This window comes from Miscanthus floridulus, chromosome 3 (genome assembly GCF_019320115.1).
Source record: "Miscanthus floridulus cultivar M001 chromosome 3, ASM1932011v1, whole genome shotgun sequence".
NCBI classification, from domain to species: domain Eukaryota; kingdom Viridiplantae; phylum Streptophyta; class Magnoliopsida; order Poales; family Poaceae; genus Miscanthus; species Miscanthus floridulus.
Window position 1 is genome coordinate 126379516 of NC_089582.1, and position 20578 is coordinate 126400093.

The 20578-nt window shown below is 44.6% G+C and overlaps 1 long non-coding RNA gene and 1 pseudogene across 1 annotated transcript; one reads left to right on the forward strand and one right to left on the reverse strand.

Annotated features, from left to right (window-relative positions):
- Positions 1-846: 846 nt before the first annotated feature.
- On the reverse strand, positions 847-17048 carry LOC136544373 (arogenate dehydratase/prephenate dehydratase 1, chloroplastic-like; annotated as a pseudogene).
- On the forward strand, positions 3990-4959 carry LOC136546823 (uncharacterized). Its single transcript, XR_010781434.1, has 3 exons — positions 3990-4059; positions 4164-4290; positions 4510-4959. It is a non-coding gene; the product is annotated as an uncharacterized lncRNA (long non-coding RNA).
- Positions 17049-20578: the final 3530 nt, after the last annotated feature.

A 20578-nucleotide genomic window follows, 5' to 3' on the forward strand; every position in this document is an offset into this window, starting at 1 on the left:
CGTGCCTCGATTTGCGCAAAATAGATGAAGCCGAAGCCGGCATAAGCCGTGCCAAAGAGGCCCTAATAAGATGGCATTGGATTATGAGCGATCCTATATGAAATCATACCGGACATGTTGCAATCAATCAAATGTCGCTGATACTACTGCCGTAACAACAAGATGAATCCTAGCATAATAGGCTGGTCCATGAGTCATCTGTAGAATTTGCTTGTGTTGTGGCAGACATGCACGCACGGTAACGTGCCCCTCCCGCCTCCCCCAATGATTTTGCCCTTCAAAATGCCGGCATACACAAACACAGGGGTGCATGTCGCATCGCATGCGAAACGACGTGTTCAGCAGGCGTAGCGGAAGCATTATTGCCATGATGCGCACAGCACAGATAGGCCTGCACAATAGATGAACCATGCATCACACGCGCCCAGCTCACATCACACAATAGAGGATCATGCTGCTTTCCAGGAATACATTGATCATGCACGTGCTTTGCTGCTTTCAGATACAGCACATGGAAATCGCTCCCAACCAACACCTTTTTATTTTTATTTTATTTTGCTTATGTTCTGTTTGAAATCGAATTGCACCATACTGTATATTTATCTCAAAACACCGATCTGAAGCATGAAACTTCACCAGAACTTTTGCATGAAACCAAACATCTGGTAGCAGCAATCAGGTTCGATTACAGTAAATCTGCTTGCACTGAACACTGGTGCTCATTATTTCAACATGGAACTACAGCTGGGATGCCATCGGAATTATTAAGTATAAATCAACTCGAGCGGAAATAGCAACCATCTCGGTCTTCAAGATGGAGCAACCGAGACAGCTTGATGCAGCAGTTCAGCTTGTTGTGCTGTACGGATAGCAGCCAAGGACACGCAGGAAACTTGCAATTTCCTGTAAACACATGTACCCTTGGGTTAATAGCCTGACAGAAGGACGCAAACACTACCAGTATGTGCTTAGGCTTAGCATTTCACTTGAAAAATGTTTGCATATAGTAGCATGTTTCAGAAGATGGATAGGATGTAAATCGTATCATCCCTCGATTGTACTACTACTAGCATGCAGATGACACAGCACTAATGACTAACCTGTAGATACTTCAAGTCATTTTGTGCACGGACATCTGCAGTCGATGCTTCGAAATCGACGTAGAAAATGTAATTGAACTGCCTGCAACCAAGACGCTGAATTTGATGAGACTGGGAGATGCCATCGATGTATCTAGTGGAGGAACATGAGATATGCCCCGACGATCCCTTGACAGCATTTCGTTATTTGTTGAAAAGGGAAGAAAAATACTTAAGACATGTTCCTTATATAAACAGCAGCAAGACAAGAATGGTGTTTCAGGCTGGTCTAACTATTGTTTTATTGCAGAAGAGAAGCATAAGCAGAAGTTCTTGGTTCCATTTCTTTTCGTCAGACACACATAGTAACCCCCTCGATTGTTCTTTAGGTTCGTGAGTTCACGTAGTAATTCTAAACGGAATTTATGTATCAGCACAGATAAATGCAAACAGGATCAGATCAGAGGATAACTTAGGGCCCGTTTGGCACGGCTCGCAGCGGCCCCGACTTATCTGACAAAATACTGTAGCAACGCTGTAGCAAAAGCCGGTTTTCTATCTCCTACTTTTCTGTCTCACTGTAGTAAAAACTGTAGCGCGCGGGGAAAAGCCAGGAAAACTGGCTTCTCCGGCTTCGATGAACAGCGCCGATGTCAGTGAGAGGGGAGGGAAGGAGGGAGAAAACCGTTTTTACTACAGTGTTGCTACAGTGTTTTGTCAGATAAGCCGGAGCCGCTGCGAGCCGTGCCAAACGGGCCCTTAGTTGGTGAGAATTAATTAAACAGGAGAAAGAGAATAACCAGAGGAACCATTCACAGAGATTCCAGCCCCAAAATAGCATATTCAAGTGATGATTATTTAACAGGAAGACATAGTAGTAGTTCTATATTCCTGAAAAAAATAGTAGTAGTTCTATGCTGAAAGTATAATAGCATACTTTTCAGTTCCGCGAGTCCTCATTGGTTTGCCTCTGTTTGGCCTGCTTTCAATCTTCAGGTGAGCAAATAGAAAGCAAATGATTCAGAACAAGGAATCCTGTAACAATTTTGAAAATTCAAGACAAACTGTTCCAGTATCACCTTTGTCAAATTTATACCCCTCTTCCAAAATGCCTCTATAGCTTTGTAAAGTGTTCCAGGTTCTTCTTGGAGACCGAAAACAACGCTTGTCTGATATAGAATATTAACAATTTAACGTATATAATTTTCATCACTGAACACCTGATACGAAAATGTATTTGATTTTACTAACATAGCAAAAAAAAAAAAAAACCTTTTATTGACCGTGTTCTTTGGGAAGGTTAGCAGTTTTTGCCAATACCAGGTACTTTGTGACATTGGGTGATTCATCTTGCAACATTTTTGTCTTGATGGTGTTAGATTTCTGAATGAGATGAAGCTGAACATGAACCAAAACCTGTCAGGTTAAGAAGAGTTCCTGGCAATATTTGTCAGAAAAAAATATGCGCAATCTGACAAAAAGAAAAATATACCAAAGAAAGATCTTTGAGCCCTTTTGGAATGCAGAATCTCACAATAACAGAAATTTCATAGAAATTAGTTCATTATCACAGGAAAGATGCAGGAAATATGAAAATTTCCTATGTTCCAAAGGGTGCAGAAATGTTTTCCTCTATTCGGCTGCCATTATAAGCCGGCTTATCAGCTATGGTATAGTATTTTTCTCTCCCAATAAATCAGCCGTACAAATCAGCACAAGCGGCTTATAGACCAACCGAATAGAGGCTTGAAGTCAATATAGTTTTCCCATATTTGGATGGGAAGTAGTATATAGAAAACTTCAAATAAAACTTATACATATCAATCATACACAAAAGGTACCATAAATGTGGATACTCTTATCTATAATTTAATGAAACTTGACATAAGCTTAACTTAACACAAAGCAAAAATATAATGTCGCTCTTTGCGGGATGGAAGTAGCAAAAATGTCGCTACAGATTACACGTGCCTAACCTCAGTTCCATGCCACACTATACTGGTATAAACCCTGAACGTAACGTTTTGCAGGTTATGCAGCTTATGCTTGGCGCCGTGGCGGCCTATCAGTATACGGCAGCCAGATAACCTGCCAAACTGATCTCTGTCAGGCAGCCTCTCCGATCAAATGAACCAATTTTATAACCGGAGGTCAAGTAAATTCTTCTGACAGAAACACAAAGAAATCTTAAAGAGAAAATAATATGTTTTGAACAATGTAAAATATATACTTGTTCAGTGAATCATGATTGCGCAACATCGAGGAAACAGATAAAAGGAAAATCAATCAATAAGATAAAACGGTATGTATATTGCCATTGCTACCCAAAACTCATTGCAAGAGCAACTTTAAGAGACTTTTTATATTCTTTTTAGAGTAAAATACACCGGAGGTCCATTAACTTTCGGTGAAATGTCATCTAGGTCCATTAACTTTAAAAGTGCATGTTTGGGTCCATTAACTTTCATTTTGTATCATCTAGGTCCATCAACTTTGACTCATGCATTTTTGGTCCATGAACTTTTAAAATGGTTCACTGCAGGTCCACGCATGCATGCACGCACGTTGACTTTTTGCGTCGGTGGAGGCATGCCTGCACTCGCCGCCGTCGCTCGTCTGCCGGGCATGCATGTGTGTTTCGTGCTCGAATCATCATCATCAGGGCAGGTATGTGCATGCATGACGATGCTAGGCGGCGGCGGCTGGTTGCTCGGTCCCTCAGGGCCAGCCGTAGAGCTCGTACCTCTTGCGAAATCCAAGACGCTGAGGATCCTGGAGGCGAAGAGGAGCGGGAAAGGAATGCTGTCGCTGCGACAGGTGACTGGCGGCTGGTTGGCTCAAGAGTCGGACGATCTGACCCCGGAAGACATCACCTTCACAAAAATGTCAGAGAGGACTCCTAGGTGCAGTGAGCTTTCGGACGCGAAATTCGCGTGCCTCTGCGTCACACGTCAAGAGCAACGCTATTGTGATCGCTAAGGTCAGTAGTGCACGCATGCATACCTTTTAGGTTATGTGGGGAGCGCGATATAGCTAGCTGTACAGTCTATTGATTCTGTGCCTGATGATGGCTGGTCTCTGCAGAACAATTGCATGCTGGGCATGGGCAGTGGCCAACCGAACCGGCGGGAGAGCCTGAGGATTGCTTTCAAGAAGGCAGGGGAGGATGCCATGGGAGCTGCTTTGGCCAGCGATGCCTTCTTCCCGTTTGGTAAGGGAAAAAGAAACCAAAAAGTGCTGGCTTAAAAATTGGAATTGAAGCATTTATCGAGTACTAGTTGATTTCGATCAATTTTTATCTTGTTCCTGAACCGTACGTAGAAGCAAGCAATCACATGGTTCTGGATGCAACAAAGAACACTAAAAACAGCGTTTGTTATTTACTCCTATTAGCTAATTAATGTGTTGTTGAACCGGAATGATGATGCAGCTTGGAACGATGCGGTGGAGGAGGCGTGCCAGAGCGGCATCGCTGATCGCGGAGCCCGGCGGCAGCATCCGGGACCAGGACGCCGTGGACTGCTGCAACAAGTACGGGGTGGCCCTCGTCTTCACCGGCGTCCGGCACTTCAGACACTGAAGGTCACTGAAGAAGCCGCCGCCGCGTCGTCGACACTACTTACTGCACAAACTCGGCAAGTCGGCAGTGGCACGCGTCCGGCACTACTGATGACTACTGAGTGATGATGCGCCGCTCTGTTTTACCCTGACCTGACGCGCATGCAGCCCGTGCGGGCAGCCACGTGCACATGCACGGCCGCCGGAGCTCGCCACGCGGTGCCGATGAAGGCGTGCGGGTAGATGGAGCAGTAGCGGGACCGCCACCCCTTGATGTGCATCCGGTACCCCGTCACCACGTCCTCCGTCACCGTGCCGTACACCCACCCGATGTTGCTGCCCCACCCGGTCTTCTTCTCGTACGCCGCCGTGCACACCGCCACGGCCTTGGTGATGGTCGCCTCGTCGGACACGATGGCGGCGGCCTCGTCTGCGTCCACGAACGGCGACGGGTGGGACGCTCTCGGGATGGTGTCCACGAACGCGTCCGACTTGCCGTACGACTTCTTCGGTAAGGGCAGGAAGCCGTGCTTGCCTTTCGCCACGGCGGCCTTGGTGGTGAGCTCCAGCCCACGTTGATCCTCGGCGGGTCGAAGCCGTAGAGCGTGATGCGGCGGAACATGCACCCGGTGCCGACGTAGATGGGGCCCTGCATGCCGTCCAGCGCCCGGAGCGTGCCGTCGAAGAAGATGCGGTTGTGGTTGGCGTACAGGTCCGTGGGGTCCACGCCCTCGAACTGTTGTGGGAACTGCACGAACGCCACCGTGTCGCTGTCGCGGCCGAGCATGAAGCAGATGCCCGTGCGCAGCGCCTGCGAGTTGTTGATGTAGTGGTCGCAGTCCAGGTTGAGGATGAAGGGCGAGTTGGAGATCACGGCGGAGCAGCGTTCAGCTCGTTCATGGCGCCAGCCTTCTTCTCGTGGTTGAACCCGGGCCGCTTCTCATGGGAGACGTACACCAGCATGGGCTTCTCACGGCCTTCTTCTCAATGTGTAATTACAGTAGTACTTAGTTACTCCTCTCCTACAGTACTTGGGTGAAGGTGAAAGCGAAACTGGCGGCGAGTGCAGGCATGGCTCCACCGACGCAAAAAGTCAACGTGCGTGTATGCATGCGTGGACCTGCAGTGAACCATTTTAAAAGTTCATGGACCAAAAATGCATGAGTCAAAGTTGATGGACCTAGATGACACAAAACGAAAGTTAATGGACCCAAACATGCAGTTTCAAAGTTGATGGACCTAAATGACATTTCACCGAAAGTTAATGGACCTCCGGTGTATTTTACTCTTCTTTTTAATTTATAGAAATAGAGAGAAAATCCTCAGAGGAGTGCTACTCAAGCCACCTAACCAACTCAACTAAAGGCCCTTTCGCAGATACCCACCATTATGTACACGGGCTATTGGAAAAGCTCTAAACTTCACATAAATGCCAAAAAAAGGTTTTACTACCTGAAAGTTGCATTCCAAGATGTTAAGCCCATATAATTCCGCTGCTCGAGCACTGCCTATAACTCGAGAATCCCTTAAATTCTGCTTGGATATAATCTGCAAAAGAGGTATTCAGAATCATATATCCGAAATATAACATATGAAAAGGACCATGGAATGTTTTTATTAGGTACCTCAGCACCAGCAGCTCCACGATCCACATCTTTCTTTGAAACGCTTAAATTAGAAATGGAATGTTCGCATTGAGCAAGATACTGCATACAATACTCACATATGAGGAAGAGATTGAAACATAATGCATTGTCAAGACTAAGTGTGCTCTGATTTTGGTCTTTCCGGTAGTTTTTTTCACATGAAATGCATATGAATGTTTGGTTTTTATCATAACCTGTGGATGGCTGAAAATTGTCTTCAAATCATCCTTATGCACTCCAGGTAAAGCTAGAAGACATAGGTCTACATCCATTTGTACTTCTTGCACAATTTGCAAATCGTGACTAAGAAGTATGTCATAGCTCTGATGCAAGTGAAGACTCGACAGCCTATCAGTTAGCAAATGCATGAGAGAACTATTAGATTTTTTGAGACCTTAGATGAGATATGTAAATTTTATAAATTATTGCGAACACAAGGTTGATAAGTACCCTTGTGTGTTCGTTTTGTGATGAGTGATTGTCAATGTGATCCACGAAGTAAGTTGAGTGGTGACTAACCCTACCATGGCGAAAGCTATGTGTGCGACATGTCTTTTGGCTTGTGTTGTGCAGGTGTGGAGCTCGGATGCGGTGGTCGACGGCGAGGTGAAGGTCAAGGAGGATGTGCCGTGCCGACAGACCGGGAGCGGTGAAGGACGAACGTGAGGCTTGGACCGAGGGACCCAGAGGCCGGGTGACTAGCCGCGGTGGCTGACACTTGGGACATCGACAAGTGCAAGAAGACATGGAGTGACGGTGTTGACCGGGTCAAGACGGCGGACGCGTGAGTCGAGCGAGGCTCAGGAGGACTTGGCGGGCCGGCCGGTCGAGGACGGCGGTGACACGCGTCGGATGGTGGGGGACGCATATGGAGTACGCTACTCGCGGACGGTTTGATGGTTTGGACCTCAAAACCATCGGATGGACGGTTTATGGGTTTGGGCCTCAAAACCCGGGCGGAGGTTCCGAGGAGGGACGAACGGCACGTGGCGGCATCGGGGAGTTCGCGTCGAGGCGAAGCTACCGATGAGAAGGCGCGGTGGCCGTCGAATCAAGATTACACCGGGTTGGACAACAACGCCCTTGGGCCTAGCGGTTCAACTCATTTGTATCCAGGGGCAAAACTGGAAATGTGTAATAGCCCTGTTAAATAGGATAAGGGAGCCCCCATCTCCCTCACCTCCTCTAGTTCTCATTTTCTCCTTTAGGGTTTCTTCCTCTAGTTTGCTCCCATGTATGAGAGAGGTCCACAACTCAAATTGTGACTTGGTTTTGAAGGAATCGGTGGCCGTAACCACCGTATGCCCTCCGGGATTCATGATTTAGTTGTGTTCTTGATGTGATTTTGGTGTTCTTCACGAGCTCCTTTTGTCCCTTCTTGTTTCCCCTCTCGTTTCTTTGTTTTGGGATGGTTTTGGTTCGTTCTTGTTGCCTTGGATCGATCAATGACATGAGTAGAAGCTTTCCACCGAAGGAAATCCACTAATTCCTCACAAGATCGCAGATCCGGGCAATTTTAGTCCTTGGCCTATTTTTTGGGGGATTCTTTAATTCCTTCAATTCACGGAGGTAGAGTTTGTCTTGGGCCATGATCCTTTAGAGGTTGCCTTTCTACTCGCTTGTGAACCTTTCAAGTCATTTGGAGTTGATTTGATCAAGTTATGACTTGATTTGATTTTTTCCCGAGAAACTGCTCGCTCATACCGGACGCGTCCGATATGATCTAGGACGTGTCCGATATTTCAAACTTTGGAGTTTTGAGCTGAAATTTGGTGGAGATCTTCCCTTGGTGTCTAAAGAGCTATGGTTAAAATTTCATGATTTTTGGACACCGTTTGACGGGGTTTTGGATTTTTCTCTTTTGGTCAGCTTGCTGCTGAAAATACCTGACGTGTCCGAGATCATATTGGACGTGTCCGAAAATACCGGACGTGTCCGATATAATACCGGACGTGTCCGATATTTGCAGGGGCAGTGCTGTTTTCTTTTGGGAGTTTGCTCGTTTGGGCTCCGATCTGTGTTCCGTTTGCTTTGTGGTGACCCGCTGTGTTCTAAGGGAGCATCCACCCTTCTCTAGGGTCGTGGTCATCAAGTCTATCGTGTATGCTTTTTGGGGATTGATATTGGGACAGTGGTCGAAGATTTCGAAAGAAATTTGAGGCTCCCATTCACCCCCCCCCTTTGGTCGCCGTTTCCGGTCCTTCAATTATAAGCACGACAACCTCAAGTGCAGCTTCAAACCTTTTGTGGGGAACTACTGTACACATTGAGAAAGCTTTAAGCACAACTGCCTCAATGAATGTACCAGGTGATCCCTATGATTCGGGTGAGAAGTTGCAATAAACATCATATAGACTTTTTAGTTCAAAAACTTCATATAGACTTCAAATCCAGTTTGGATAAATGCGCTCGCTCCTAATACATATGGATTAGAGAGAGAAATGAACTGATCCCTCCTCAATATCTCCCGATCCACGTGAATCCACATGGGGAGTGGGTTTATCCATACAAACCCTACACAAGGCTATACCTCATATGCCACACAAACATCACACATTTTAGTATCCAACGATCGAATAGGTGAAGGCGATGTCCCTACATAAGAGAGGGAAAGAGAAACTATTAGATCATATTGAATGAATATGTTGATAAAATAGCCATCATAGCTGTTCTCGAAACATAATAAAGATGTAGATGCTCATGCTCATGCGCACGCACACTCATCTTTATGAACAACTATAAGAGACTACTTGTCACAAAGAACATATCGAATGAATAGGCCGATTAAGTATGCATCGTACATTTTTTGTAACACATCATAGATGCAAAGCTCATACGCACGCACAAACCTACCCTTGTTAGATTGTCAAATCTAGGGTTTGATCCTTGGTGACCTTCACTATCCAAACTATTCCTTGGTTCCAAGTTCTAACTGTAGTTTTTTCTTGTCTCATTAAGAATTTGGTGTATGCAACCCAATAACTAAGGTGTGTGAGAAAATAAAGAGTAACTTGATAGAGTATTCTCCATGACCCATACTTGTAGAGTATTCCCTCTGTGCCCAAATAAAAGACACTATAGCATTCAAAATTTGTCCCACAAAGAAGACTATATTAATTCTTCCACTAAGGGTATAGGGGTAATTTGGGTTTGATCACTAATCTCACCTAGGAATCATATAGCGTCCAGCTTTCTCGGATAGAGGAAGTATATCCCATTAGAGATGTCATTTTTAGGTCTAAAAGCTTACCGAGTTTATTAGCAAAGTTTATTTTTGCAAGTTAGTGTCAAACCTTGGTTGGTAGCCTCCAAATACGAAGGTCCTACCACCTATGCCCCTGGGTCAAATCCAACTCATGGTATGATTTTATTTTCTTCCATGTTTACCTACCTTTTTCTTTTAGGCTCAAGATAACTTGTACCACATGTGATGAGTTGGGACCATGTCTCATATGACTGTTTCCTAGGACCATTGCAGCCATTTTGATCGGGAGATATGGAATGGACACTTTTGGTTGGAACATTGGCAAAAGAGGATTTTTTAAGAACTGTAAATTAAATAGGGCCATTAGATACGGTCATGGCTCAATATAGGATGACATTGTGGATGATTGCTATAGAAACAAGTGCGCCGAAGGCACACTTTGTGGTAGACTAAGGATGCTAATGCCACATACGAGGGCTATGGTTTTGACGCGATGGACTAGCTTTTACATCCCACAAATTGAAGGTTTCTCAGTGAAGGGCCAACTAATAGCTACATGGTCGGTTAGGTTATCTAGGCAAGCTGAGAAATCCCTTCTTATTAATGATGCAACCAAAGGATCAAGAAATAATTCCATATGAGCCACTGAATCTTATAAAAATACCTTCTAGTTTTTTCTCTCTAAGCTACAACCGTCAGCACCATTACCCATTTCCTCCATCATCTCTTGATCTAGTAGCATATAATTTCCAAAATGGTTGTTTTGCCCTTGGCCATTTGGGTTACATAGGAGACTACCAAGTGAGGGAGTGGTTCTGCTATTCCACCTCCCTCCACACACCCATCCCCATCTCTTCTCTCCCTGAAACCCTAGCTGAATTCCGGCGGTGGCAAGGTCGATTCAAAAGCAGAAACCTATAGTCCCTCTATTCTCCTTCCTAATCGAGCGAATCCTAACCGGAATCAAATGATGGGCTAGGTTTTGAAGTTGATTCGTGACTTGGAAGCTAGTAGGAAGTGACCTGAGTGTAGATATGCGACTGTAGGATGGATCCAGAAACAAGTTTCTTCCTTGATATGTGATTGTTTGGTAATATCTTTATACTGGAGTGTAGATTATATAGTTGCAACAAAGTTGTAGATTTTGATATGGTCAATTTCAAGGACATTGTTGATGACATATTATCCACATACCCTAGTGGCTATACAAAAGTAGTGAATTTTTTCTATGTTTGTATGAATCCTAGGATCAAATGGAGTTAAAATAGACTAAGACCTAGTTGCTATATTTAGAAAGCATCAAATTTCTAGTCTCCACATCTATCGGGTACTTTGATCCTAGTAAGCCTCCTATTCTTGTTCCTAAATGGAGCTCACCAAATGCTTTAAACTCTAAACATCTGCCTTTCTACCTTGAAGATGTGCCTTGTACACCATCTTTGGCAGATAAAGCCCCTAGTACTAATACCTATCATAGCCAAACTATTGAAGCCAGTGGACCCTCTCATGCTAGCACCCAAGTTATAGAACCTAGTGGTGGTAGCCAAGCCCAAAATGCCATTACTTACACCTACCTTTCAAACCCTTTTTCCTCTAAATTGCAACTTGTTCATCAAGGATGCTAGATTTTAGGTTCAAACAAATTTGAACCTATTCCACTTGCCATTGTTCCTCCTTGGGAACATTTTGGAATCTAGGCACCAAACAAGATAGCAGAGAAGGCAAAGAAAGTGCAAGCTGGAAAAAGGCAAAAAACCAGGTTCATGTTCAAATTTTATTCCACTTGCCATTGTTCCTCCTTGGGAAAAATTTGGAATCCAGGCACCAAACAAGATAGCGGAGAAGGAAAATAAAGTGCAAGCTAGAAATGGCAAGAAAATCAAGAAGGAGATTAAGACTAAGATAGTATTTTCAACTCCACAAGGTTGTCCAGCAATGTGCACTAGAAGCAAAGGAGGTCAGTCCACTCCTGAAAGCCCAGCTATGTGCACTAGAAGCAATAAGAAGCTAGATGTCTAACTTCTTCCTAGAGTGTTGTATTTTGCATGAGATAGTCACAAAAACTTAATTTTGTTGGAACATGTTATTTGTATGAATTTGATCATACTCTACACATATGTGGACTTTATGCATGTGCAAATCATTAGGCCAGTTAGCCTTCATGTACGAATCTCTGGTTTGAAATGTCTTTGTTGAATCTTATGCTGCAATTGCAACTATGTGGACTTTATGCATGTTTGTTGATGAGTCTCTTTGTTGAATCATTGCATAGAAATGCCATAAAATTCATGGTTTGTCAATTTTTCTTAGATCAATGGGAACAATTTTCATTCATTACATGGTTACTACTAGAGCCTCTTACTACTACTATCAGCCCTAAGATAGGTGCAGATACTACAACACTAACCTACTTCATGAAGATAGAATACATAAGAAGAAGAATATCCACATAGACTAGTTTCTCCCCTAGCTAGCCTTTCCAACAACACAACATTGATCACTTCAGTGGTAGTAACATCAGTTGTTGCTTTTCCCACACATGGTACCATAGCAACAAGAATTGTACCCTGGCTGCTTGTTGATGAGGAAACACCCTGCCATGCTCACTTGGGAAATTCATCATATCCTCCAACTAAAAGTACTGGCACTCTCCAGCCTACAGATAAGATCACAAGCAATTCCATTAAGAGTGAGGGTGTAGGTGGAGAGCAACCATACCGAGCCAAACAAAAAAAGCTTACAAAAAATTATGGGCACTTTAAGAATACACATCCATAGTTCTCTCTAGTGATTGCCCTGTTTGAGTTGCACAATACATTGTAATTGGGGTAGAAGACCCTCCTTGACGTCCTCTAGATACTACTAGATGTTTGTGACATAGTCACCTTTGAGACCGGAGTTGAGACAAAGACAAGTCCAGAGAAGAGAGCCAACCAGAGGAAGGAAGAGATGCATAAAGTGTTGTGAGCTCACCCTACTAAATATGAAATCATTTCCCATATTGATGCCAAAATGCCAAGTTTGGCATTAGGATGCCTGTCTTGTCATTTCGCTCAATAGCACATAGAGAAAATCTTCTTTGTTTCTGGTTGTGAACTAAGGGCACGATGGTCCTTTTAGCCTCTACTTAATACAGATTATATGGTCTTAGGACAATAGTGGCCTGTACAAAACACAAAACTAAAACGATGGTTCAAATGTCACGTGATGTTTTCTAGTGGCATGCAGAGCATTTTGTGATGATTCGTGGCTCACAGGGAATTGACTCAAGAACCAATCAATGAGTGAAACACACTATTGAGGTAAATGGAGTTTGCCTCCTTTTTGTTGTGGAGAATGGATTTCACGTATGTCCAACTAGTGTATGTGCGCACATAGAACTGCCTCCTTGGCAATAGTTAGGATTTGGTGGAGATGTGGTGCTAGTGTGGTTGTACACATCACAGGACCTTGTTACGCCCCATAGGGGTGTCATTCTTGATGCGTAAGGATACCATTTGTATGTGACAATATGTATGACTGTTCTATGTGAACACAAATTTATTTGTAGCCTCAGCCCTCATATGGTCTATATAGTAAACCAGAAGTTGAGGATTTACCAAATATGGGTGGTAATTTAGATTTACTATTATAAACTTCTATCTCATTTATTTTCTCTCTTTCTTATGGTATATGGTATCAAGCATATAAATCTTGAAAATAACATCCTATCAGGTGGTGCAACTAATATGAAGGGAAAGAACACAAGAGGGGGATGAAGTAATATAGGTGGAGACATGATATGAAAAGGATGCAAAAACGAAAAGTTATGGTGGTGAGGTTAGATTGGTGGGCATGCCCAAATATGTATTTAGAGTCATACCCAACCTAAAGTTCAAAGATACTTTTATAATTTGTGTCAAACTTAACTGTATGATTAGAAAATGTGAATAGAAAAGGCAAATCGAAGATAATAGAGTGTACTCATAAAGAGTGGCATATCATAAGTTTCAATAGAACATCTAGGAAATATCTATTTCCACTAGCTATTTGGATGTGAAATATGTTGAGTTATGAGATGAGGAATGGACAAGTTTGCACTAAGAGTCCAATATTAAGTGGATCTAGATAATATTGGTGAGATATAACAACAAACTCCTTCAAGGACATGTCATCCCCATCTAGAGTAACCAGTGTGTATAATAAGAATTCTTCTCTTTGCTTATTGATTGATGCTTGCACTAATCCTTTATAGAGTCACTTTGGCTTTGGCACATGAAGTGGATGAAGAAGCCCTAGACGAGGCTGAGACCATTATATTGTTAGTTAGGGTGGTGAAGCTACGTTGGCACATGAGGTTATGTTTGGCATAGCTCCTACTCTAAGAATTTTTTGGATCTAGGCATCCCTAGTTTAAGAAATTCTTGTAGCTCTAACTATTAACAATCAAAGATATTTAGTCAAGAAATTTTGATTTCTTTTTGTTTGAAATATACATTGTTTTATTCTCCAGTCAAAATCTTGAATGGGTCTCAAGGCTAGAGTTATGCCAAACAGACCTCCAGCTAACCAGCAGGTATGGAGCTCCACATGATGAATTGACGCTATGCTAAGAACTTGAACTATAACAAGAAGAAAGAATCAGGTAGGAGATAAGCGGCCTCAGGGCATAACATTCCAAGACCTAGCCTAGTATAGACTACAAGGAATCGTTTTTGGATTCAGAGTTTGGCACGAAAAGTGAGGTTTTTGTTGTTTGTCTATGAATAGCTCTGAGAAGTGTAGTGTTCATCTTATAAATATCTACCCTAATCGATTTTTAAGAGAAATCATGTAAGTTGGAGGGGGTTTGAAAAAAATGTCTATGGAGAGCTATGACAAGTGAGGGTTTTTTAGAAGACAAGTAAAAATTATACGAACTCTAGGCTTTATATTAAAGATATTATTCCAAGATAAAAAATAAATAAACAAAAGGTATATATTTGACCTTCGAAAGCATGTGGTGCTATTCCATTTTTTTAAGTTTAACAACTTAGGTTGTAGATAGGGTAGCTAGAGGATACCTAAAATGTAGATCAAGATATAGTGGCCCATGGTGGTTGATCTCGCCACAAGCCAAATAAGCACTCCTACTATAAATGTCTTTCACAGATAGTAAAAAATTACAAAGGCTAGCAGCACCCCATGACTCCAACAAAAAGTCACCGTTAATCAATATTTGCATATGTGGGCATCCCCGCCTCTATAAATGAAATTAAAAGAACAAAAAAGCCGCAAGCCCAACACCGAGGCCGTTCTTGAGCCCAACATTGAGCCCGTCGTTGCCCCGCCGTCGCTGCTTACCATGGAGCCCCATCATGGAGCCCACCGTTGCTCGCCATAGAGCCTGCCAAGCCCACCCAATGCCACTGTTGCTTGGTTGCCATCGTGGATGTTTCCCTCGCCGTCGTCGCCTCAAGCCCAACCCTAACCAGATCTGGTGTTGTGAACTTTGAAGAAGAGAGAGAGGGAGACAGAGAATCTAGCCATGGAGATCGAATAAAAGGAAGAGTGAGAGAGATTATGGGCTCACCTATGCTCGTCGGATCGAGAAGGGGGCCTGGACCTCGTTTGGGCCGTCGGAGATGCACTTGCCTAGCACCGATGTTGAGGATGTCTGCTTACAGAAAGATGGAGAGAATTGCGCCTGTGCTGGCCACCACGGTTGCACGAGTCGTTCCTGCTGAGGCAAACAAAACAAGATGTAGGCCCTACCGCCACAGCTGCGCGAGGCAACTCTAGTGGTGATGATGAGATGCCCCTAGTGAAGAAGGCAGGCCAAGATCCACACTCGAGATGAGCTGAGGTCTCTGACGCCGCATCCATGCGAGACGCACCCGGCGAAGAAGACGAAGTGAGCGTAGGTAGCGACGACCATGGGAGTTATGATCGACGGTGTTTTGGCGAGAGAAGAGTGTGAGGCAGCGGTTGTGGGGATTTGTGACCAGATAGTATTGGCGGTGGTTGTCCTCATAGGACTTGGGCCTATTTTCCGTAGGCAACACTTTTACGGAGTCCATCTTTGTTAATTGATTTAGAGAGACAACTCACTTAAGAAGCTTGCCTTCGTAAATCAATTTACAGCCTGGCTTTATTGAATTGCCTTCTAAAATAGGTTGGTTGTCTCTAAAAATCGAGTAGATACTTAAGGAGACACTACAATTTTTAGTCCGTCCCTGAAAATAAAATGCTCTATCTCCTAAAATCTGTTTATAGCAGTGAGTCTACAAGTACCAAATATTTAATATATTTTTATGATTTTCCAAACAAAACCCTAGTATCCCGACTTAGTATGTTTGTTACTGTGAGAAGTGTAGTATTCATCTTATAAATAATTACCCAAATTAGATTTGAAGACAAATCAAATTGGAGGCCTTTGAAGAAAAAAAAATTATACTATGTGTGTAACTGGGAATTGGCAACTATTTTTTTTAAGAAGAGTAGTAAAAATCATACAAACTCTATGGTTTCTCATAAATAAATTGTTCTAAAATAAAATAAAAAATATAAATAAAAGGCATATAATTGACCTTCAAAATCATGGGACACTATTCTAAATTGGTCGAAGGTTTAACAAAACTTAGGATGTCAATAGGTGAGCGCATACATCCGCCAAAAATACCTAGATATAGCGGTCTATGGCGGTTACCTAAGTTATTGGATCTAGATATGACGGCCCATGGTAGTTGGGCCGCCCTGGGCCAAACATAGTCTATATATGAGTACCAAATATTTAATCTCTTTTCAATTGTTGCTCAGAAAAAAAAACCTCTTTTCAATTTCTTCCCAAAAAACCTAGATATTCTAGCTTAGTACTCCCTCCGTCCAGTAAATTTTGCAATTTTAGAGTTCAAATTTGTCCCACAAATTTTGCAATCCTAGAGTAGTATCATGACAGGCTATCACATCAAGTGGGACCCACGTAAAGACCCTATACGCCATCTGCTCTCCCTCAGGTCACGGAAGTCTCTTGAACGCTAAAATAAAACACGACCGACAGCCGCGTGGATCATTCTCAGCCACAAACTAGTGTTCATGGAAGCTTTGTTTATTTTTTCTTTGTCTCCAGAGTCTTCTGGCCATGTTGTGCCAACCTTTGTGTAAAGACATTTGTAACATCAGCTACAATTTTTTCTAGGGCCATATCCTGTGCAATGATTATGGAACTGAACTCTGGTTTAGTATGCCAGAGCAATAGTAGGGGTATTTTGGTCATTTGCCTTGGTGCATTGGTACCTCTCTTAGGTCTTACAATTGCAAAATTTACGGAACGGAGGGAGTACGTTTCAGATGACCATTTATTTGTAAGTACATACCCTTCCCAGAAAGTTTTGCAGCGCCGGGCGTGGTAGTCACAACGACGGAACGGCCTCGCGGCAACGCCTCACCGCTGTCGTCGCTGTCCATCTCCCCACGGCCTGCTGACGGTGCGGCACCCGTCCATCGGGGTGGTCGCCGCCGGTTTGGCCTCGCGGCCACCCGCACAGCTGGGGAAGCGGCGGCGGCAGAGAGCGGGAAGCACGGCAAGCAGGCGACGGCCATGGAGGAGAGGACGCAGTGGGGGATCCGAGAAAGTGGGAGAGCGAGGCGTGCGCAGGCGTGCGACGCATGAGCAGGATGGCGTGCGCGCTGCTGCTTGCATTGGCAACCGTGGATCGCCCGAGGCTAGCTAGCTGTATATATGAATCAGGTTTCCGTTGCTCCTCGGAAAGCAGCTTTGCTCCAACAGCAGCTTAAACTGTAGTGAAGCAGTGATGCATGCATGAGCTTTACCGTTTGTTTGTTTCCTCTCCACCTGTGCAGTGGATCCCTGGCGTATTGTGTTGGAGTCTCGGTGAAGCGATAGGCATGACGCTAAGATGACTTGTCCAGGTACAACAAAGTGTGCGTGTTTTGAGGACAAATTTTGGTATTTTTCGCATATAGGCACGGGAAAGTTTACGGTTATATTAGATATTCATGCACCTTATAATTTCAGAAATGAAAAATGTAGGAGAATACACTACTCCAAAGAACTTTTCCTTTTCAAAGATGGCTAAGATGGGTTTATAGAAGCGGCTTTTTTAGGAATTATAGAAGCGGCTATTATCCTAACTAAGCCGCCGCCAGCAGCGTATACGACGCCATCGCGACCTTCGTTCGCAGACGTCGTGCGAGCAGGCAAACAAATGGCGGCGCAGGGTTCACGTCATGGCGGTGATCATGGCACTCGTGGAGGAGGAATGGGGGCGGGGTACAACCCCGGGTTTCACCCGGGTTTCGACCCAGGACACGGACGGGGCCGTGGCCACGACCAGTTTCCCCCGCGTGGTCGAGGCCGGGGTCAGGGATATGGTGGCTTCGGCTACTTCAACCAGGGCTTTGGCGGGGGCTGGGGCGGGAGTCCACAGGGCAGCAATGGAGGAGGGTTCAACGGAGGCAGAGGTCGTGGGGGCTGGCCAAACCCTAGCCGCCCCCGCAACCAACCATCTTTGTCGCAAGAGCTGGGAGGCAGCCACATGCCGCAGCAACCAGCAGGGCCACCCCCTCTCCCAAACTCGATCCAGGGGGGAGGCGCTGGTAGTTGCGCAGGGGGCTGCTCCCCAACCGACACCAGCAATGGGGTCATCGTAGCAGGCGACCTCGACTACTTCGAACAGGTCAGCACCGGCATCAGCTGAAACTCTTGCGACAGACACTGCCCCGCCAGGATCCAATTCTGCAGTTATTATGAGTGATGTGCCAGAGTTATCCCAGAAAGGAGGAACTCAAAAAACCAAGGGTAAACCTTACTGCTATCGATCCACACTAAAGGGCATACGATTTCAGTTTGTACGACTGTTCTTAGTTGTGAATTATGCTTTGGTGATCATGTTAAAAAAATATGTCTAAATCTGAAGAATTTGAACTCTACTGCTATACCTTGTGGATATGCTGTAGAAGGCCTGGGCTTTTATTTCATACATGTTGTTGAGAATCCGAAAATTGCTTCTGATGACAAATCCGCTGTGGTACGTGTTTGGGAGGGTTCTTTTACTGCTGACCAGTTAGCAGTGGAACTTGACAAACTACTGCCTGGGAATAGTTGGGTGATTGAAGAGAAAGGCAACGATGCCCTTTTCACTAATCTCCCATCTTCTGAAGTGCTCAACCACATGGTGAATTGGGTCCCAATAGACACAAAGACAGTGAAAGGAAAGATTCGGTTTGAGAAAGGAGCCGAAAATGATGTTTTTAAATATGAGATTGACAAGGTTTGGGTGCAGTTCAGAGGGCTCCCAAAGGAGTTACGGGGATTTCCTATTATCTGGGCAATTGGCTCAATTTTAGGGGTATCTCGGGCTGTTGATATGAAATTCACAAAGAAATATGGCAGAGCAAGAATGAAAGTAGCAATGCTAAATCCTGACCTCATCCCAAACCTTGTGGATGTAGTCATTGGGGATTTTGTATATGAGCTACAATTCAGAGTTGAGAAGGATATGTCTGATGGTGAGTCCCAAGTCATTGACATGGACTCTACCATGGACAAGGACAAAGCCCCGGAGGAGAAGGAACCGGAAAACATGGATCATGATACTAACAAAACAGGAGATCCACCGGCTGGTCAAATGTCTAATAGGATGCCCAATGCCTCAGTTGTGCCAAGTGGACCGCACAAGAACAAGGCGGCCGTTGGTACACCTACGGACCATCACCTGGGCAATATCACGACCAACCAGTCGGTCCTACCACGGGCCGCGGATACTCAGCAGAGCATGGGTGCTGGTACAGGTGCAGTACTCCAGCAGAACTTTTCAGGATATGTCTCGGGGGAAAAGAAAAATGCAAATAAGCTAGTTGTGTTACTCCTGATGGTACTGCACAATGGAAGGCTAGTCTGTTGCAGTCTAAAAGTGACTCTGGCCTCCTCAAAAAAACAAAGGCAATGAGTGGCGGGGAAGTGTCACCAGTGAGAGCTAGCAAAAGAAACGCGTCTACTCCGGAGCAAGACTCGTTGGAGAAGGCAACGAAGTTAAAAGCGCGCAAAAAATTGGAATCATCTTCGATCAAAGGTGCTATTCAGGGGAACCCATTGGCTACGGCAATGGGCAAGGCTGCAGCGATGTAATGATCTACGGGATTAGCTAATTCTTATTGGGCAGCATCTGGAGACATCAGCATTGCACTTCTTTAATTCCAATGGATGGTTATCGACTAGGTTTATTGGTCTTCATTAGTCAGAACTTTACTTCCCGCTTTGTTGTCCTAGTGTCTACTTGTAAGCTTGTGATCCCTGTGGGGTTGTGTGCTAGTCACTGTACCGAACTTTGTAATAATTGGCCTGATTCTACCCTGAGGTAGATAAAGCCGGATATAAACTATCCTTTATTAAAAAAAAGAAGCGGCTATTTGGCATGTTTCTACTTATCTGTCAACGATTTCTAGAGATGGGTATCTTTTTTTTCTTGAGCTTTAGAGGCAGGTATCCAGACGTAGAAGGACTGAAACTTAGCTATTCCTAGAGATCAATTTCTAGAGATGGGTCGAATCCTAGCCGTTTCTATTGGTGGAGCGAAACCTAGCCGCTAGCCAAAAAAAAAACAGTCCTTCATCACAAGTCAAGCAAACGACCACAGGATCAAACTGAAGACCTCAAGTCATTCATAATTATACGATTTTCTAAAAAAAAACAAGTGCGTGGTAATTATAATAATAATCACAAAAAAAATAAAGTGCACATATACTGATTATATAGTGCGAGCACATACTCGACATCGTAGAAGCCCGGGTCCTCGCCTCCAACAACCTCGTCGTCGCCGCTGCAAGTTCCTCTCTTCCATCAGCCGTACTGCCGTCCCGGCCGAGGCGCCGCTGGCGCGGCTGCGGCGCAGCGCCACCCGACTCGCCATGCACCGAGCACTTGATGGATGATCGAGTCGCAAGGCACTGCTATCTGTCTCCGTCTCGCGTAACAATAAGGCGAGCAGCAGGAATGCAGGATGCCCTCGCCATCACACAGTGCGGCGGTGGTGGCCGGACACCAGCGACGACGTGGTCCTGGGCTCCTGGCCGGTGCCGCCAACCTCGTCGGCGCCTGATGAGCGGCCATG